Source organism: Castor canadensis, chromosome 17 (genome assembly GCF_047511655.1).
Source record: "Castor canadensis chromosome 17, mCasCan1.hap1v2, whole genome shotgun sequence".
Lineage (NCBI taxonomy): Eukaryota > Metazoa > Chordata > Mammalia > Rodentia > Castoridae > Castor > Castor canadensis.
Genome location: NC_133402.1, coordinates 67,164,431 through 67,187,582, shown reverse-complemented (window position 1 = coordinate 67,187,582; position 23,152 = coordinate 67,164,431).

Genomic DNA, 23,152 nt, shown 5'->3' with positions numbered 1-23,152 from the left:
AAATTGTTGGCCTGTGTCTGTAGTCTGCCAACCTCTGACAGAGGTTGCTTTGAATAGCAGAAGAAAACAGATCTACAGTTATAGAAGGCAACCACTGGAGGAATGAAAGCATGTGTATCTCCCTTCAGCCACCACCGTGGAGCTAGTATTTCCCTTTCCTTGGGTTAAAAGCAGAATTTTCTAATCACTTACAAACTGAAATATAACCCTTTAATCACTGTGAATCACAATGCACATTTAACTCAGTAATAAAATGTCTAAGCTCTGTAATAGTTGAAACGCTGAGCTTGATTTAACAAGGAGTGTATGCCTTGCTGTTGTCCCCGTCTTGACGGGAAGGCTTCAAAGGGGATGGGAAGGGCTTAGAGGACTTCTGCCATGTTTTTTTGCTTGTGAATTTTTTGTTTCTCCCTCCTACTCATCCAATACTAAAGAAAAGAAGGGAGACAAAGTAAGGGACCAAAAAATTTTTTTTCCTAAATTAGTACTGCTATAATTATCTCCATGGCAGATTTAGTTCTTCTGGATGTAGGTTCTATTGGAGGCACTCGTAATTAGTAATTAAAAACATGTCCACTGTGGCTGACTTTCAAGATAGTCCCAGGTCCTGACAAATCTCATGCTTCTTTACAGAGTTTGTCTTACACAGCTCCCACCCAGGTAGTCATCACGAGCTGTTGCAAACTAACCCCAGATGAACTCCAAACTATGGTTCATACTGGATTTAAAAAGCATTAATTGTGATACCAGACCTCAGTCCTGGCTACAGTATGTTACTACATCAATGAATTGGGCTTGTTTAATGTGCAAATCTATAAAAACTGTGGTAACATGGATGGGGTAGCAGAATGAACATCTATGTTCTAGTAATATCTTGGGTTGACACATTAGGGTTACTTTACATATAACCAATCATAGCAAGTGTGCAATCAGGAACCACACCCAAAGGGTGTGGTCCCACAGGGAATATAAATTGTTCAGAAATGTTATCTTTGCTGCATTTATGCATGCCATGACAGCGAGTGGGGTGAATGTCAGTCTTAAATCACTCCCGGTCAATGTATCCTTGACACTGGGAGGCGCACATCTTCGACCTCTGCCAGGAAAAATACCCTTACACTCCACATCACCTTAGAAGCTGACAAACACAGGAGCATCACACAATTTACCTCCTAGAAATTTCTCAGGAGACATCTAATACTCCAGGAAACTCACATGAAGCTGCCTGGTGCTCTTAGCGAAGTCTCTGCCACAGGAAGCTTGGAGTGAATTTAAAGCTCCTCTCATCCTTTCCTGAGGTGTGAACTGAACTCAGTACTAAATCAACATCTATCCATCATTAGCAATTCTTTCCAGAAAAGGTGATCTCTGTCTTTATCTGTATTTCTTCTTCCTCTTCTGCTACACAGAGGAAATGTATGGCCTATAAAGCATTTATTAGTAAACAAATAAAAATAAAAAGACATACAAAGAAGGCTTGGGAGAGCAAGTGAAAGGTATGGCTGAAGCAATAAGCTGTCAGGTTATACCTGCACACCATTGGTTGCCATAGAAACATGAGATTTTTATGAAGAAGGACCAAGAAAAATGCTACCTTGAGTATACAAGGAGTTGAGATATTATATTTCACCAATGGAGACTGTAAGGAAATACTGATTGTCTTGATATCTGATGGGATGAAGCATAGTGATAATTGCTAAATTTGGTCAGCATTTTTCCTATCTTCTCTACTTGAAGCCATTCTACAGCTGAAAATAAAACAAAACAGAACATACATTTGCAATTGTATATAATGGAATCAAATCAGTTTAACTAAAGGGCCAAACAGATTGCAGTTAAATTAAATGGGATGTGTAAAGTTAACTAATTCCATCCTAACCCACTTGGTTGTAATAAAACATTTAAGCATATACATTATGGATGTAAGGTTACCCACTGTTTTGAGTCTCCCAAAAAGAAGCTCACAGCTAAGTTATAAATTAATTTAAAAGGTTTTATAAAATTGTAAATGTTTTGCTGAGCCTTTAGAAATGCTTCCAAGGGAAATTACTAAAAATGTAATAAAAATATTTTTAACAGGCTTACTCTGGCAATTTAAACTTTTCTAACATGAAAGACGATTAGTCTTCAAAATCAGCTCTGTATCAAAGTTTTTAAAATATTTGAATTCAATTAAAGAAATAAAATAACTTCTCAAGAATACTGTCGGTTTTCTTCTCCCTATATTACAGTTAGTAGAAAATTTAAAATGATTTCAGGAACATAAAACCAATGTCCACTTCTCTGAGACTGATTGCAAGCTGATTTTTGAGTTATTAGATGTTTAGGTTTATTTTATCTGACTTTAATTCTTATTTGCAGGTTCAAAATACACTAATTTTTTTATATCCTTCCAAATGCAACATTGATTACTATGTATTAACCTATCCTGTTACATAATACAAGTACATTTTAAAATTAAAACATACATATAATAAATAATTTAATCAATACATTAAGTAGATTTGATTCATTCTCTTTTTTTATCTCCCTAGCTTAACTGTGTCAGGGAGAGAGAGATCAGTTCAATAAGGGTGGAGGGTGGAGAGTTGGGGGATTTAGAAAGAATACACAGAACGCCAAAGACTTGCATGAATAACATGATGCTATTTTACAGATGGACAACGAGACTATGTGCACAATGTGCTCCTTCTCACTAACCAGATTGCATCAAGTAAAAGAGGGAGGAGCTGAGTCAGAGAAATTGAGCAAACTATGTACTATATGGAGTCAATGATCGTGGGTGTGCCCTGTTGCCTAGGCAGGACCATTATGTTGAGGACAGCAGGATATGGAGTAGCTGTTTTCACTAGTGTGTTGCATGTTGGTTCAGGAGACAGGCTGTGGGTATTGCATTTGGAGTTTATGGTTGTTTACTCATTACTGTCATTATTACCACCTCACATCCATTGAAACTGGTGGTCAATGAATGCTCTGAACCTTGTTAGGAAAGGTAAAGGTCATCAGACTAATAGTAGGTTTGAAGTCAGCAAGAGTAGAGGGTGGATAGAAAGTAGGAAAGTGGTGACAATATACTAAGCTGCTTTTTTTTCACAAAGCAGGACAGTATTTGACGATTTAATGAAATACTGAATATCCATTCAAAGGTAGGCTCTAACTTAACAGGTGATCATATTTAAAGCATATGCTTTTAAATTTACCACTTGCTCTATGTTTTTAATGACCAGGACGTTTAAGTTAAACTTTCCTTGGGGGGATGGTTCAATGGTAAAGTACTCGCCCAGAATGGTCAAGGCTCTGGGTTTATCCCTAGCACCACAAAAGAAAAACTAATTCATGAGATCAAATTAAAAATTTTAGAATGACTGCCATCAATTCTGTTATCAGAGTGTTTCTTCCATTGTTTACGAATGCTCACTCCCTTGGCACTTTCTTTCTTGAACAATCTCTTGCTCAATCTGGAATTTTGTATATTTTCTTGCTAAAATCTGCATCCTTCTCTCTCTTTTTATAAATCAACTGACTTCAAAGCATTTTTACTCCAATTGGAAACCCTTGTCAGCTGCTGTTTGTTTCTCTTTAGTAACATCTCCAATCCCCTTGGACGCAGAAAACCTTACAGAATACGTTCCTTTCCCATGTTCTCCCACCCTGTATCCTGCGGTGTCTGATGTAAAACAGATTTTAAAGTTTATAATAGAACAGAGGTCAACATGAAAGACTCTAGGATCTTGGCCTTTGGTTTTTGCTTCTGGTCCTTATTATTACAACAAATAGTAGCTGAACTATGATTTTCCATGTCATATAAAAATGGGATGACAACCCTTCTTATAAACCATAGATCTGAATTTCCAAATATGTAAGCATGGGTATTAGAAAAAAATTACCAAACACAAGGGATCAAAATGAACTGCAGCATTCTTCAGTTTCTCAGGTTGAGAAGCAAGCACACTTTCCTGCTCCTGTTTTCAGTCTAAGGCAGCCCCGCCCCCTTCCTGTGCCTTGGATTCTGTACACTGCTGCTTTATGGGATAACCATGCTCTGAAGATTGTTCTCGTTTTTTTTTCTCTACTGTATTGTCATAGTAAGTCCTTGCAGTTTTTAAATCCACAGCAGTCTCACCCTTTTCAAAGCAGCAACCCGTCTTGTCCTCTCTCCACAACACCCTCAGTCCCTGCTGTCTTCTCTGCCACGAAGCCGGACTTCTGCAGTGGGTGACCTATTCTCCATTTACTCATCTCCCTCCGCCTCCTTAATCCACTCTTCCTTCTCTATCAGCATCATGCTACAAAAATAGCCCTGGCTAAGGTTACAAAATCCAAAGGCTATTTTCAATACTTTCCTCAGCGTCAGTCAACTAAGAAGAACCCATTTTCTTTCTTGGAACCCTCAGCCCAAGCATCAAAATGCTACAACGATTGCTGTTTCATAACTGCCCTGCAGAACACACTCTCCTGCTCTCTCCTCTCCCATGTCCTTCCTCTCCTCTGTCATTGTCCTCTGTCCAGTCGGAGAAATCTAAGGATTGTCTGTTTTACTATCCTTTCGGGGTCTGAGGTGAAGAATTGGTGGGAAGAGGGAAAAAACATAAGAGAGGAACTAAAAGAAATTAAGACAGAGGAAAGGGATTGTGTCCACATAATAAAGTGTTTGGTAGGCAGACAGGAAGAAGAAAGAAGTCAAATGCAATCTCAGCATATCATTTTTATATCATTGATATAAAAGCTTTTCTATTTTGAGTGTGGTGGAATTCACTGCAATGTCTTAAGAAAGAGTCATTGTACAGGTGGAGTATGATGGAGATGGAGCAGGGTAAGAAAGGAATCTTTCAGAATGTTTAATAATTGACTGGATATTTGGATAACTTCAGTGATGTTGACATACTTGCAAGGAAAGGATAAAGATATTTTGAAAATACTCTCAGTGGCTCGATTTTTCTCTTCAGGTAAACTTGTCCATTTCCACATCAACAAGCACCAACTTTACGCACATTTTTTCTAAATATATGTCTTCAGCCCCAGGTCTTATCTCAGCATGACCAATGTGAATATCCACTCCCTATTTAATATATCTCCTTAGATATATAAACAGTGTTACCAAGTCTAAGACAGAATTTATGGTTTTATTACACAGCTCTTACCTTCTCCCCACCAAACACATTCTTCTCCAGTGTCACCCCTACTAGGTTTCTCTATAAGCTTTAGACTGGTCCATGGTCAGCCATTACGAGAAACAGTTTATCGTCCTTTGCCTGTCAGAATGCTTACAGCTACAAATAACAGAAAGACTAACCAAAGTGACTTAATGATGAGGAATTTGTTATCTCAAATGACAAGAAGTCAAAATGTAGCAGCTTCAGGGTTGGGTCAAAGTTATGGCAATGCCATCAACCCACGGGGGCGGGGGGACTTCTATAACTCAATATTTGACAGTGTATCTCTTGAAAAGCTTCAGGTAAGGCTGTGAATATAGCTCAGTGGTACTGCACTTGCCTTCCGTACGTGAGGTTCTCCGTTCAATCCCCAACACTGAAGAAAAGAAAAAAGCTCAAGGTAGTTAGTGTGGTCCTAAAAATGATCACAATGGAACTGTTTTCAAATCATACAGATGTCAGGGACGTGCTATCTAAAAGAAACCTTATGCATTGACGTATTGTCTCAGATTCTGAAACCACACTCCGTGGGTTTGAATCTCAGCCTGTTAGATTTCAGATGTGTTGCTTGAGCGACTTACTTAACTTTGCTTTTTTTTCCTTGTCTTTGTAAAAAAACAAAACTTGTAGGATAATGATAGCATTTGTCTAGTAGGTCTGCTGTGGGGCTGAAGAGGTTCAATTTAGAGGAGTGTTAATATATGCTAGCTATTGTATGATTGTTGAGTCATAAACAATGAATAAATATTTTTAGAGGAATCTGGGCATGGTAACCCATGCCTGGAATCCTCATGAACTCAGAAGTTCAAGACCAGTCCTTTAAAAAGGAGAATAAAATGAGAATTTCATAATCAAATTAAAGCTACAAAAAAACAAAACAACCTAAAAAAAAAAAGACAAATCTCAAAATCCTAGTTAAAAGTAAAAATATTTAAAAACCCCAAATTACAAAAATTTTGATTATGGACAGAAATATAATTTTATTTCAATTTATTTAAATCTAAAGTTTATTGGAATTTTTTGTTGAATGTGTTGTTAGATTGGGGAAAATTGAAATGTAGAAAATATGTAAAAGAGATTTTGTCTATATAGTCTGTACACACATGCATGTTAAGATAAACTAGTAGGAAGAATACTCTCTAAGAGATCAGAACTATAGAAAAATTGTAGCATTGGTTTTTGGGAGTGTCTCCTAATATGTAAAATGCAAGATTTCAATGAGATAAGACAGTTGCTTTTAATGCTTTTTGGGGGGAAGTATTGGTGTTTGACCTCAGTGCTCTGCACTTGCTAGGCAGACACTCTACAACTTGAGCCATACCTCTAGCCCTTTTTGCTCTGGTTGTTTTGGAAATAGGGTCTTGCTTTTTGGCCCGGGCTGGCTTGCAATCTTCCTATTTATGCTTCTCCCTGCAGCTGAGATGACAGTTGCATCAGGCCCAGTTTTTTTTTTTTTTTTCATTAAGATATGGTCTCAAGAACATTTTTTTTGCCTGGCCTGCCTAGAACCACGATCCTTCTGATCTCAGCCTTCTAAGTAGCTAAAATTACAGGCATGAGCCACTGGCACCAGCTTGCTTTTAACTTTAATGGTCTGTGATTCTTAGGAAGTTGAGTAGATGTGTGTGTGAGAGAGAGAGAACAGGTAGGGCTGGAGGAATACCAAAGCTATCACAGAAGTTATGTTAGACCTTTTTAGTTTTCCTCTCCTCGGGAACTTTCCTGCCTTTTTTGTTCTTTTTTTTAAACTAATGCATCCTCTTACCCTGGGATACTGATTTATCTTTACTCCAACCAATTAATTCTTATGAGAATCAATAACAGTCTGTATCAGTGTGCAGCAGATCCTGGCCTACTCATAACAGAGCCACTGGCCTTGCCTATTACCTGAGCAGGGTTATCAGAACCTGGCTAGAATTATCTCCCTTAAAGCCAGGAGGAATATTACTCTTCTACCAGAACTGCTAAACACACTATGACCTTGTCTCCATTCTGGAGCCCTGTGGTGAGGACAAATGTCCTTAATCCAGAGACAAGCTCAAGTGAGAGATGGAGAGAAAAGAGTCTAGCTCTTCCTTCCTAGTCGGATGAGTCCGTATATCCTTCTTTTGGCTTAAACTAGATTAAAACAGATTTCATTTGCTTACAAAGAGTCATTCTCCTTTTCTCATCTTGTAGTACAAGTTGGTGCAAACTAGTTTAGTTAAATAGCCTCTAATCGACACAGTACTGAAGTTTTTAATCAGCGTATAGGCCTCAAACAGTCCTTCTCCAATCTTTGAACAGTAGCTGTGGCTGAAGGGACATAAGCCAAGTAGAAGGAGTTGAACACATGCAATTAAGCCATATGAAAATGAGCCAGTGGAATTACCCTTGGACACGCAAAATTACATATTTACCAGCTGCATTGTGCATAGCACATATTGGGAGTTCAATGAAGATGACTCATAAAAAAGTTTAAAATAATACAGAAAAAGGAAAGACTTCACTCTAATATGTATGCAGATGTATTTTTGTCATTAGTCTTTATCTCAGTTTGAAACTGAGATAAATCACATCTGTTCCGGTCCCTTTAAACTCAAAGTGCTACATCAATTCTCTGTTAATAGCTTCAGAATTTGCCTCTGTATGGTCCTACTTTGAGGCATATTACGCAATTACTTGTCCACTAAAATTTTCCCATTACCAACTTTTAGAAATCACTTATTTTTCATTTTTCCTTTTTGAAATTTTTATTTATTATTATTGTACTAAGGGTACATTGTAACTTTTATAAAAGGTTTTATAATATATCGTAGTTGAATTCACTCCCCCAATCATCCTCCTTTACCCCGCCTTCCTCCATTCCTGGAGTAGTTTCAACAGGTCTTAGTTTTCCATTTACATACATGTGTACTCAGTATTTCCTTGGAAGCCTCTTGTACAGCTTCATAAAATTTGACTAATCTATGAAACCCATTCACATGTTATAATGCCATATCTATGTCTAGGCCGGTATCTACCCATGTAGATACATAACTCTTAGATACACTGGCAATAAAAAAGAACAAAAGAGTTTAAAGAATAAAAAAAGAGAGAGAGAATGGGAGAAAAGAAATAAAATTGACACTGATGAGTTTGAAATGTATTTACTTTAAAATATTCAGAAAAATTTCCATGAACTGATTCTTTACAAACAGTTTACAAACAGTGCCATTCTTACCTCAATCAATATTTGACATCTTAAAAACAGATATCCTATTTTTCTCCTTTCTACCTTAGTCCCCTTCTTATGGTAATTTTCAACAGGTTTAAAAATTCTACATTCATTCTTGTATAGGAAGTATATCTGTATACAGATTTGTGTTATAATACATGGAAATGTCACAAGGAAATTCCCCGTGTAGCTATCTTAAACAAACAAAAAATGTCATTTTTTGAAAGAAAACTCAGAGAACAGAAGGGCAGACAGGTCCTATCTGGAAGGGGTTGATACCAGTGGAAAGGCAGAGGATATAAGGAAAGGGTTTAGGAAGGTAAATTTGGTACAAATGCTATCTACTTCTGTATGAAAATGGAACATTAGAGCCTGTTGAAACTATTCCAGGAATGGGGGGTGAGGGAAGATAAAGGAGAATGGTAGAGGGGGTGAATTCAACAATGATATATTTGATATATAATATGAACTTTTATAAATGCCACAGTGTACTCCTAGCACAATAATACATTATATATATATGAATATACCTTATTAATTTTACTCCTGACTTTGACAATGACCAGTGGAATCAAGAATACTAAGTCAGTTTTATTCTACATCTCCTCTAATTTGGACTTTCAAAGTCCCTATGGGTTAAGAATATATGAATTCTATCGAGGAACCCGGGGAGCCTTGTCAGGGACAGTTAAGTGAAGAATTTACTTTTCAGCGTTCCATCTTCCTTGAGTGTACTCCCTTTCATATCTTCAACCAGGCTGTCACTTACTTCGGACCAGTAATAAGGTCTTTGCTAACTTGCTTGTTCTAGTATGTATGCCTATGTCTCTTGATCACACTGAGGTTCTCAATATAGGCTCCAATGAGGACATAGATAATTTTCTTGAAGAATATCCCAAGATTCAAGCATTTCTCTTTTGTATCTCTTATTTATCAGTACTACTGTATTTTGTTTTGCTTTTATTAGGTATTAGTTGACTTACAATTTTTACTTTTCTAAAAGATATTTTCATTGCAACCCAAGTATTTTACTATGTTTGAAAGGAGTTGGTATCTAACACTTGTACTTGAAGCCCTACCACAGGGAGGTTTCAGGTTCATTAGGGAAATATTTGGGAACATGAATAGAAAGAGGAATTTAAGCTTATCTAGAGCCTACCCAACTGTAATCAAACATGAGCTTTCAGGCAATGACAATTCATTACAAAACTTAAAATCTTGATTGAGCATGTCACTAAAATCCCCAGTCTATTGACTTTTCCATCATTTTTATTGTCATTTTAGAAGCTGGGAGTTGGATTTGTTTTGGATTTTTTTTCCTCCATGTTGGAAGGTCTGGGAGGTGGGTGTCTGAGTGAGTAGGGAACCGTGTAGCTCAGAACTGTGTCTGTGACTGGAGAGAGAATATGCTTGCAGGTAATTCAGGCCATAGCTCTCGCAAAGAACTTCCCACACGGCTTGCTTAGCTTTTACTTTCATTTTGTGTTAAACAAAAAGTCATTTGAGGGCTATTTAATGCTCTGGTTTGTGTTTTCCAATACCAGATAAAAGTTAAACAGATGAACCATTTGGGGGGGGCGGTTAAGGATTGGGAAATCCACGGCTGCTAAAATGCTTTAAAGTTCCAAACTGTTTTTTTTTTTAAACCCATTTTCCATGTTCCAACAGCTGTGGGTTTTCCCAGGGCTCCCCCTGTGGCTCAAAAGGGAGCTGCTTAATGCTTAACAGATGAGCCAATTGAGTTTTTAAATGCAAAATTAAACTTAAAGTGCACAAAGAGCACAGGGACTCCACAGCCTAGAATGGAGTGGGGAGGAGAGAGGGAAGCAGGCCCTGGCTATGGGAGACACAGCCTCCTGGGCAACCAGCAGCAACGGAGAGCTGGGGTGGGAACATTTGCCTTTTCATCTTCCCTTGGGCGGGCCACAGTCACACTCCATAGTACCACGGTTTTTGCATAGCTATCGATTTTTAATTAGTTATATGTATCTATATTAAAAACTGGAAAAAATAGATGGGTCCTGGAGGATAGAAGAACATGCGTTCTGATCTCTGTCAGGTTTGTTTTGGGGAATGATGAGATAATCTGGTTTCCTTGGCAATGTTTTCCTCTCAGGTCCCTACTTGCTTCTTGTGCTGGAGACCCACTTGGTAAACCTAAATTCTCAGAAACTTCTAGTTTAAGTGTAAAGAATTGGGCCAATTATGAAATTTGATTAGGACTAAATCACTAGAGAAATTCTTTTGTCATACATCTAAATACTAATCATAAGAAAGCTATGGATTTGGGTCCTTAAAAATAAGATCTAGAAAAAAGTTTCAGCTGACTTTGTGAAAAAGTCTTCTCTGGCACAAAACGAATTAGCTTAACAAGGTTTGAAAAAAACGGGCATTGTAATTGCATAAGTTATTTTATTTAAGAGATTCCTGATACCATCTAGTCTAAAATATCATGTGTAATTTCTTTTATTGAAGGTGGCAAAATTAACTGTTCTGTTCCATCCAGGAAATCTGTTTGGGACCCCATCTCACGATTTCAAAACATTCTACATCACAGTATGTACATGAGTGCTCCAGAATGGAATACAGCTCGTCTGGACAATACACACTGGACTTACCAGTTTCCTAGCATTTGGGGAGATTTGTCCCTTGTCTGTTGCATTTTAATTTGCATTTGAAGAAAAATTAGGATTACATGAAAAAGTCCTGAGAGCAGTCAATTCCATTAGAAAACTTCTACTGCTCAGCTCTTGCGTTTGTATTAAATGTTTAAGTTTGGAGAGCACTGCGCATGCTTTAAAGGTCTATTGTCAGAGAAATCATTTTACTGAACAGTAACATGCAGGTAGAAACTTCCCATCAGGAGATCAAAAACAAAATGCTAGAAAGTTTCAAGGTCACATCTGATATGTTACAAGTCCAGCAATGGCCAGTGAAATCACAAGGTAAGATGAGGTCACAAAAGTGTATATATGTGGATATTCACATGTATATGCACACACACACACACACACACACACACACACACAGGTTCTAAACTTGCCTATTCAAATTGCATTCCTTAGGCATATTTTCCTCCTTGCAATTCTCCAACTCAACCATATGTTAAGCTTTAATAACTATCATGACCAGTCCGTCAAAAAAAGGACAAAACAAGCAATGAGTCGCCCACCCCCCCACAATAAACTATAACATAGATATTATTATTGAGCTTCGTTCTTCTTCATTCTGACACTTGTCAACTTTTAATTGTTCGATGAAATAATCATTTTTAGCTTAATTAGATTTAAAGTATTGTTTCTACAATGACAACTTCTTAGAAAAATATGTTGGAGATGATTAGTCCTAGCCTGCATGTGCGATTGTGCATTCAAGGACTTGTGACCTCTGAGGTCATGGAATCCTCTTGATCTCTGATGAGATCCAGCATTGTCAGTCTGCCTGAAGGAAAGTTATGATGAGGTTGGGCTCCTGCAACGGCAATCATATGGTTAATTGTATAGTGTAAGCCTAGCCTCGGTGAGTCAAGCCTGAGCAGCATTTCCATGTTTGAAGGCACCCTTGGCATGTGCTCTTCTCTCCAGGCCTGGAAAGATACAGATGAGGTGTCCTCATATTTCCCTGAAGAGTCCCAGTGTTTGGGGATCATTAAGTTATTAGATCATAGTCAAAGAAACTGGGTAAATTTAAATATGTAATGATGGGATCACAAACACACATAGATCTATCATCTATCTATTTACTTATCTTTCTATCTATCTAGATATATACTCTTTGATAGGTCCCTCATCAGAATGAAGATTTGAATAATCAAGAACATATCCAAACCTTAACAATTATGTGCTTGAATTTAGTGCTGATCTGCACTTACCCCCAAAAGAACTTCATACATGTCATTTAACAGTGCCATGGACTAGCTGTTCCTAATACACTTTTAATGAACATAAATTAAAAAGACAATGTGCCGTGCTCTTGCATAAAATGCTATGGCTATCTTTTCATAGTTCCAAATTTGTTTATTTTACATACAACTTGGTTAGCAATGTTTAAGCCTATATACATACACAAACAGATGTGCACATATATATGTCTTTGAGAATACATGCATAGATTAAAAATACACAAAACCATGCAAAACTTTTGTTCATTTTTTTTCTTGTCTTATAAAATTACATAGGATTAAAAATAGCTACTCTTACTCTTCTCTGGTCAAATATTGGCTTCATTCGGTTTTTATGAGGAAATTCTAAACCATGACTCAAGCAGAACATTCTCCACATACTTTTGGGGCTTTCAGAAGTGAAGGCTAACATACATTGGCATAAGAATCAGCTATCCCACATTCCAGTAATTCAAATTTAAAACCATTTTGACAAGGTTTTTAATATACTCATGGGAGCAGAGCATCACAAGAGTAATTGATGATCTCAAATTACTTACATCTTATTTATCTTAAAGTCCTTCCCATAATCTATTATTATATTCTAGGCAATCATATATTCTGTCAATTGTACAAACAATGGGGTTTTATTAATTTAGTTATATTTATTGCTCCTCTATAACCTCATCAAATACTGACCCCTGTGTGCATCTAAAGCAGTTTAGAAACCCTAATTCCTTAGAAAGAGATGTGGTTAGTAAGATTTACTATTTTGAGAACTATTAACAACAAGGGGTTCATATTATGGTACATTCCTCATCATTTTGCATGTCTTCACTTTCAGGGTGGGTCTCTGAATGCTCACATCCCACTCATCACGTGCTCACAGTCATGCTTGGCACACACTCTCTGCTGAGAAAGGTAACACACAAAGCATGCCGCCCCGGTGTTAATTTCAGAAATGACATCTTTCCTCTCTCTTGTAGACGTGCTTTACTCAGTAATTCCCACCACTGTAAAAATGTGCTCATAAGAAGGTTAAATATTAAGCTGAATGAGAAGTCACAGAAAAACAAAGTCTCTATTCCCCAATGCAAAAATAAAACATGCAAGTATTAAAATGAGGGGACTCTGCCTCTTTTCCCCTCATACTACTGATTAAATTGGCACCGCTGGAGATTACATGGGTTTTTATTCCCCTTACAGCCATATTCAATTGGAGAGACAGAAAAATATATTGCCACAGACGAGACCACCACCTGGGTACAGTGTGCTTGCCATGCCTACAGAGGTCTTGTCCGGAACTTTGCCGCTACCCCTTGGAAAAAAAGAAAAGAATCAGGATGTGATCATTGATGACACAGTAGACAATTTTTCCCACTTGGAGCTTCCAGTGAGACAAAAAGTCCTCCTCCCACTTCTAGGTATTAGCCTATGGTTTGCATCCTATGCAATGTTCACCAGTGAGCCCTTTTTAATATCCATCCTAAAAGTATTTCACTCGTTTTGCGTAAGACTTTCATTTAAAATATAGAGCTTTCTATTTCTATCTATCTATCTATCTGTCTGTCATCTCAGAGGCTGTTTACTTTCTCTGCTTGCATTTTATCTCTTAGCTAACTGATGGATTTATTTCCTTGCTTATCAATTTTAACTCAGAATCATCTCCCTTGGCCCCTTTTGCCCAGTTGTCTCTTACAGATAGATATATTTGATTCTTGCAAAAACCGGACATAGCAGCAGAAGAATTACCTTTGTCTCCTTCATGCCTTGCCATGGTTCTGAAATGGTTCTCGCCGTGTGCCTCTGTGTAAGAGAAGTTAATGCTCAGTGACGATGTCGCCAGCCTGTGTCACTGCACTGTAAGCTGAGCAGAGGGCTGCCTCCAGCTGCAGACTAGGGGCCTCAGTGTAAAGGACTTGGAGAACGAGTTTGCCCCTGAGATCTGTCTTCAGTACAAAGAGATAGAGCCATAAACACAAGGACATTAAACAACTTAAAGAGGTGGTTGAATGATGTTTTTGAATTGGAGCAATCAGGAAAAAAAATTAATAACAAAAAAAATAGTGAGCAGCAGACGCCCCATAGTAATAAGTGAAAAGGAACACGTCTATTCACCTTAAGATTTGTATGGAAAATTCATGTGTTACTTTGCCATAGAAGGGAAGGAATTGATCCCTCAAGAATTTTTTAGGTGGCTTGAATATTTTCTTGTGATTTTCCAGCAAAATGATCTTTATAAATGTTTTTTACTAGATCAGATCCTATTGTATCTCTTGACACAACTGTAATTTGAAAAACTTCTTCTTGATTGAGAGGAAGAGTAAACAATGAAGTTTCTCATTTCTGTGAGCAAGATGGGGAAATTTCCAAGAGAACACGTGGTTTATCCATGCCCTACCCTAAACGTCTTTGCATTTAAAGACGCAGATGCACACACCAAGCTTAAAGAACACATACTGCCTTAACATGAGAATTTTTTTTTAAAAAAATCATTGCTTTCTAAGGCATGTGTCCTTTTCTCTACTCAGATAGGTTTTTGCTGTCAGAACTGACAGCACAGTTATATGGGTTCTACTGGCTGGGACAACTGTATGGCCTAACCTTTTATTGTCTGTTTGGGTTTGCTTTTCCCCTGTCTTTCCCTTGCTTCTTTGTTTTCCTTTTGTCTTCTCAAGAGTTCCCAGGAATTGTGTTTTGTCATACTGTTCTCTAAGCACTGCTCAGCTGCTCTTGGACAAAAGTTCCATATTTAATCTAATTTACTTGCTTTTGTTTTATTTCCCCATGGTTTTATACTATTGCTTTTAGTTTTTTCTCTTTCACTTGGGTATTTTGTTTGTTTATGAAAATACAATTCTAAAAGGGAGAATTGTACTGCATGGATTGACTTTTCTGTTGAGGGCCCTTCTCCTCTAACATTTGGCTTTTCCGTTTGTTTGTTTTCCTTTTCAGTTCTGGCCATTTTAGTTAACTTCTCATCTGTCCTATCACCTTTTTCATTACTAATAGCTATCTTTATTTTCATGGCTAATAGCCATTCTTCCCCTGATTCTTGCTTTCCTAAACATCTGGTCATTACTAGAATGTGACCACCACTTTTTCAACACTTAGAGTAAGTACTGTGCTCAATGATTCCTCTATGGTCTACTGCAGATATTCTCACTCTCATTTGACACACAGGACAGCAGTGATTAAGGTATAGCCTCAAGGCCACATAATAGATGTGGTAGCAAGGACTTTTTCCCCCCACAGTTCTCTGGCACCAAATCACTCCCCTCCTCTTTTGACTAAAGCACATTAAGGCTCCAAATCAAAATGCTTGCATTTTGAAATCTTGTTATCAGCTGCAGGTATAGTTCAGTGTAAGAGCTCTTGCTTTACCCTGGGTGAAGTCCAGCATTTTGTCCCTAGCATTGCAGAAAAAGAATGAAAGAAATTTAAAAAAAAGAAAGAGGAGAGAGAGAGAGAGAGAAAGGAGAGGAAGAGAGAGAAAAAAGAGAGAGGAACAGAGAGATAGAGAAAGAGAAGAAGAAAAGAAAGAAAGAAAGAGAAAGAAAGGTAGGAAAGAAGGAAGATAGGAAGGAAGACAGAAGGGAGGGAGGGAGGAAGGAAGGAAGGTTGTTATGTGTGTGCGAAAAGCTAACTTGTTAAACTTCACAAATACATATTCCATTGTTAGTATGCACTTAATAATAAATGATTAAATAGAAATTACTCTTTATATCTTCCTTGTGAAAACATTTACCAGTGTTGGTTTTATTTGTGATTTAAAAAGTGGCTGTAAAATCAAGTTCCTGCTTCAACAAAGTTACAGACTGAAAGTAGATTCAATATTTCCTTGCACCAGACCAGTCTGCTAATATGACTGCAAACGTAAAAAACTGTAACAGCAAGTTCCTACTACTGTAATAGATAAGACGGGCCACTCAAGCTGCATGGAGTGCTGTGCTGTCTGCAAACCCCAACGCATTATATCAGGCTTTATAGTAATGACATCAGTGATCAAATATGTTTTTAGCCAAAGTAGTGGTTCAGACATCTAATCCTGGTCTGCCTGCAGCTGCTTTTCCTCATCCTCCCTTCCCTGTATTATATTTGCCTTTTGGGAGAATAAGAAAATTTTGTGTTTCCTTATGTTCTTCATTGAGATTTTAAAAATCTCATGCTTTCTGCAATGATGACATGCAGGTGTCATTCTCAAAACAGGTCATTTTGCAAGTTCTATATACTCACTGTTTACTCACTACCACCCTCCTTCTCTTGTTCTTGCAATGATAGTAACACACACAAACACACACACACACACACACGTATTTACTTTTAAGAAGCAGACACTTACATTTGATATGCTATTAGAAGTCTCTACAATTGCAGTTATTTTTTTTTTCATTTTTCTTTTATTATTCATATGTGCATACAAGGCTTGGTTCATTTCTCCCCCCTGCCCCCACCCCCTCCCTTACCACCCACTCCTCCCCCTCCCTCTCCCCCCCAATACCCAGCAGAAACTATTTTGCCCTTATTTCTAATTTTGTTGTAGAGAGAGTATAAGCAATAATAGGAAGGAACAAGGGTTTTTGCTGGTTGAGATAAGGATAGCTATACAGGGCATTGACTCACATTGATTTCCTGTGTGTGGGTGTTACCTTCTAGGTTAATTCTTTTTGATCTAACCTTTTCTCTAGTACCTGTTCCCCTTTTCCTACTGGCCTCAGTTGCTTTAAGGTATCTGCTTTAGTTTCTCTGCGTTAAGGGCAACAAATGCTAGCTAGTTTTTTAGGTGTCTTACCTATCCTCACCCCTTCCTTGTGTGCTCTCGCTTTTATCATGTGCTCAAAGTCCAATCCCCTTGTTGTGTTTGCCCTTGATCTAATGTCCACATATGAGGGAGAACATATGATTTTTGGTCTTTTGGGCCAGGCTAACCTTACTCAGAATGATGTTCTCCAATTCCATCCATTTACCAGCAAATGATAACATTTCGTTCTTCTTCATGGCTGCATAAAATTCCATTGTGTATAGATACCACATTTTCTTAATCCATTCGTCAGTGGTGGGGCATCTTGGCTGTTTCCATAGCTTGGCTATTGTGAATAGTGCCGCAATAAACATGGATGTGCAGGTGCCTCTGGAGTAACAGTCTTTTGGGTATATCCCCAAGAGTGGTATTGCTGGATCAAATGGTAGATCGATGTCCAGCTTTTTAAGTAGCCTCCAAATTTTTTTCCAGAGTGGTTATACTAGTCTACATTCCCACCAACAGTGTAGTTATTGCTATAAAAATTGCAGGTATTGCTATAAAAAAGTTGTATTTCTAGACTTTGGATCAGAGCATAACAAAAGTCTTTTTGATGGACTGCAATGCTGAAACCTGTTCTCCTATTAAGCTGTAATTAATGTTTGTGCCCAGCTGTCTCATAAGGACATGCAGAAGAACAAAGTTAGCCACTATCAGACCTGAAATAGGAAGAGAGCTTTGACCACAAGGATAGAAGAACAGTCGTGCCATGATCAAGAGGAGAGGTGGCAGGTAGGAAAACTGACAAAACACCAGCTATCATTTGCCGCCTTCATGTCATTCTTCTAAATGTGTTTTTTCCTCTGTAAAGTGGACAGAACAATTCCAAAGCAGAGGTCTAGGGGGACAATTTCATCGGAAGGTAAATGTAAACCATTCAGGACACAATTTGGTACTCAGTAAGAACACAGGAGAAGCAATAGTCATCTCCATCTCCGTTATCTTCATTGACACTTGTGCATGAACTAAAATCTTGATTTCCCTTTCTTTCCTTCTTTGGCACAGTGCACTGAGCAGTAGTGACTTTTATGCAGCTAATGAGGAACATACGAAGTTGTAGTGTTTTCTTCTGACATTACAACAACTCTATTACATATGACTACATCATAGCTCTAAGATTAAGATCACATCAATACTAAATGAAGCAGACATAAGCCAGCTCTTCCACACATGTATCATTGAGAACTCATGTGTCTAACAGCTTTCTTCTTACTACATCCTTTTATTCTGGCACTTTATTTCTCTAACAAAAATTACCAGGATCTAGTCTCACCACTGACACTTAGAAGGTGTTCAGTATATTACTGGACTACTTTTATTTATCTGCTCTGCTTAGTGCAACCCATAAATTCACTAAGGGTATGTTCCATTCATCTATCCTTACTTTGTTCATTCAATAAGCACTTAATATTTGTCCATGGTATTATAGCCTCTGTACCAAGATATGATACACCAGGCTAGAGGCCATTTTTTTTTATACATAGACATCTGTATCTTCAATATCATATGCCAGGCACAGGGACTACCATCAGTTTTCCTCTGAAACAATTTTTAAAAGAATAACAGGTGAAAAAATAGTCACTATCAGCAGTAATAAATACACAGCCTTTATAACTGTGTAAAGTTTGATAAATCTGATTACTGAGAGTAGAGATGTCTAGTTATACCAGTTTTATTGCTAGTTCTTTTCTCAGAAAGAACACTATAATTAGGTGTGACTCATAGAATTTTTATTGCCTAGAAACTAGAACTGAGTCTACCCCTAATTTATACAGGTGAAAAGCAGGGTCCAAAAGAGGTTTAGAGACCAAGCCAAGGTCACTGGAGTCCTGGTCTTTGATGTCTAAGAAATAAATGATCTCAGCACAATATCACACGACCTATTAAATACCAATGTTAACATGGGTAATTCCTTGAATAGCTATTCTTAAAATTATCTTTAAGACATTCAAAAATACTAACCCAAAGCAGACAACGTGCAATACAGTATTCTCATTCTGTTGGTGCTAGTGTTGTTTTCTATAAAAAAGATTTCAAAATAATGGAAACTTCAGTTGTTCAAACATAATGTACTTCTATTCAATTAAATCCTCTAAATCCAGATTAAGAACCAGAATTGTTTCCAATGAGCATGTCTCTCCCTCTCTCTCTCTTTCTCTCTCTCTTTTTTTCCCCAGCCATTCATATTGAATTTTAAATTCATGTTAGCAAGGCCTATACAATCCAGGAAGGAAAAAAAAGAAGGCAGTGGGGTTAGGAGGGTACTGAAGAAATTTCTGAATGAAAGTTTACAATTTAATCTTGGAAGATGAAATTTGTGAAAGGTTCCTATATTTAAGATAACCACACAGAGTTGTTTGCAAATCATTTGGAAACTTTTTTTTTAAACTCACAATTGGAAAATTGAGACACAACCTTTAGAGGTAACTATTTAAATAGTAACAAAGAAAGCGATTCTATAGTGCATTTGTTCATCTGGAAGTGAAAGGCACAGGTTTTGGGGGAGGTCATGTAGTTATAATATTGTTATATGAAAGAAACAAGGAGTAAATTATGTTAATTTCAGAAGAAGGTATCCTTTGGGAATAGGCTATAATTAAACATTCATTCCAAAGGATGTTGTCTTCATGTTGCTGTTTAGCCGGGTGACATAAATATTCTTGAGAAATGAATTTATCGGTTTAATCTTCTGTAGACAGAACAGTGAAGGGGTCACTGGAGAGACATGAGGAAGGCTTTAGCAGGAATGAATGTAAGCATGTGTAATTACTTCCTGCAGATTTGTAACAATATTCTTGCTGTTAACAAATATAAATGTAACATTTACTAGGAAATAAGAGACTACAGACAGAAATAAACAAACCTAGGATGTAGTTCTTCTAAGTAAACACTGCAGTTGTAAAGCTTCAAACTCAAATATCAAGAGCCCTGCACACCATTAATGGACACACAATAGACCCTTTGGAAACTAACTTAATCCACCTCCTGATCTGCACCAGAGGGGCATGCAGGACAATGCCAGGAGCCCCTTCCATCAAGAGTTTCCTCTACAAGCTGTCAGCTGTTTGAAGAAATAACAATTTCCTAGGCATGAAAGCCTTTGCAGAATGTTCTCACTGCTGTGTAATAAAAGTGACTTTCTTTTTTTTTCTTCTGCTTCTTCCTTAAATAGCCCTCCCCAATGTATATAATGTCGTCGGGGAGGAAAGGGGGTGGGTTAAGACCATGGGACCCCTGCTAGTTTACCTAACGTGGATTTTCAGTGCAGGTGTTAGTATAATTGAAGGTGTGGTAGCAGCTTTTCCTATACAGAGATTACCTAGGTGGAGAATGCCAGAGTACCTGAAGAATAGGCGAGTGTGTACCTTTTTAACATATCACCATTCAGAGACAGCTGCATATCTGGAAGAAGAAGGAGGGGAGGAAAAAAACCTTAAAAGAACCTATTCATCTATGTTAATGGGCCCATTGCACAGTACATTGTGTGAGAAATTAAGTCTCTGGCTGTGTACTTCCTGTGCTGTGAAAGCTGCCTTGACTCTTTTTTTATTGCTTCAGTGTTATTATCTCCTTCCAGAAATAAAAACAGTCATGCTCTCACATTAGAGAAGCCAAAATATTGAGGGATAACAAAGTGGAGGAAATGCTGGTTGAAAGTTTCTTTTCTCTCCCTTATTAAGTGAAAAAAATATGTTTTGAAATGAAAGCAACCTCCAAATTTACATCAAAGCACATAAAATTAACTGAGGTGCTCTGGGAATGACAAAGTTTTCCTCTTTCTCTCTCTCTTCTTACAAAATACACATTTTAAATTGCTTTGCTAGTTATTGTTCCTGTTTCAGAATTAATTTTTGAAGGGAAAATATGTTAATTTATTCAAATTAGACATGATTTTTTAAAATTGTGCAACTTCAAGAGAACTGCCTTCCTCACAGAAGATAAGTATAATAGATCCTAGAAAAAGTGGTGCTCATCCTCAGCACACAGTTCCAACCTCTGCACTGGCTTGGGCAGCATTTGAAACATGAAAACTAGAGAGGTAATTCAAGACTAAATTCCACCTTTTCTGTTAGTTAAAACTGAGGAATGTTTGCTCCTATCTTTTTCTTGGCTGGTGCTTCAAGGTCACCATACAAACCGAGACATTCAACATAAAATGAATTTTCTTCAGCTGAATAGAACACATTGTCACCATTTTCTGCACATGACATCATCATCGTGGAAATCGTAAGTTTCCTCATCATTAAAGAAGAGGAAAGTGATCAATACTAACTGATCACAACTCATCAACAAAGAATCTCCTGGTGGTGTGTGTGTGTGTGTGTGTTTTAATCTAGTTTTCTTTAGTCTTGAAGCATTTGCAAGTTAATCTAATCTATTTTTTTACCATTTAACAAGGAGACAAGAAAAATACATACCATCAATCTGCTGCTTTACAAATGTCCATGCTGTCTCACTGGCAAACTTTGTGTACATGGTTACATCTGGTGTTTCTATGTTTTAGGCATCATAAATCTTTATTTTGAGAATATATGGCAAATGGGTCCAATGGGGAAACACAAGACTGTACACATCTCAAGTGGGTGTATGGCACACAACAAGTCAGAGTTTGTCAATATAATTCTTGGAGTATTAAGGACTTTAGATTACGTACTGGGTTTTACTCCTTTTCTTAAAAAACAGATAAGAGTTCATAAAAGTAGGAAATAAACGGATCCTTCTGTAGATGATATCATGGCAAGGGTGTTTCTTTAAATCAACAGTAAAATCAGCGTTAGTTATTTGAAATAATACGCACTCTCAAGTTTTTTTTACAGGAATGATGGGCAAATTCTTCAGATTACTACTTACTGGTGCTTCTGCTATATTTATTTAGATTTCTGTACTGACTAATGTGAAGCAAGGAAGAGATGGATCTGTGTGCTTTGGAGTGGCTTTAGTATGTCTAGGATGTCTGTACATGGCACAAGTTTTATAGACTTTGGAAGAGATTGTTGACTTTCTGTCTGCTTCTTAAAAACCAGACAAATTATTTGGTTACAACAGGGATAAAACTTGACTATCAATTCTTTCTTAACTAGCTTATACTTCATGTTGCTTTCTAAGCTGTAATGAAACATGGTTTTCCAGAGTTCTTGAGTTCTTGCCTCTCCAGACTTTGATTTTTACAGATCCTCTCTTTATATGGGTTTCCCTTATACACCTTTTCTTCAAGAAAAATGTCTCCTCATTTTAGAAAGCTAACATTTTACGGTTACAATGTGTGGGTGGAAGTATTAAAATACAAAGAGTTGAACACTACTGTTTTCTATAGGAATGGAGCACTTGATATTCCAAAAGTCATAGAGACCAGTAATTTAAAGAGTTTAAAAGAACACACTGAGTCGATTCCTAAAATGATTCTGAGGAATGGTCCATTCCTAGTTGTGTCAGCACACGATAACCCTGCACTCAGGTAATCAGGGTAACATTGCCAGCACAGAGGTGACATCAAACTTGTCTTCTTTGGCATCAGAAATGCCAGCCATATCACCTCTCAACTGTGTGGCCCCACGTCTATTAACCTTATTGATTTGGAGTCCTGGTGGGCCTCCCTGGAAAACCACTCCCTGCTGAAAAGCTCAAGTGAATCAATACTAAACCACGAACAAGAATTCAATAAACAGTGCAGTAAGGACCTCCAACCATTAAGTATTCCTTAAACTAAATCAAATTAAAGACCTTGCCATAATGAAGCTCCTTTAAGATTTTGAGATGTCAATTGATTTCAAGTCCCCAAAAGTAAACTATTGTCTAGTCAGGGCATCAGACTCTTACCAGAGTCACCTTTCATCTGTTGTGAGGTAATTAACTGACTTTAATAAGGAATACTGTGCTTGTGTAATCAAGATGGCTGTCTTGTGTAAATAACTGGTTTCAAACTCAAACCTTAAAATGTTACTATTATTGTCATAAAAAGTTGAACTTTATGCTTATTTGTTGTAGAAAATATCCTAGTAGGAAGAAAAGTATCTTCCTCATTAGCAACTAGAATGGCTTTATTTTACTTATTAGTTGTTTCTATAACATGCTACTGAGTTTTCTAGTTTTTAGCACACTTATAACCCTTGTCAAATTCACAG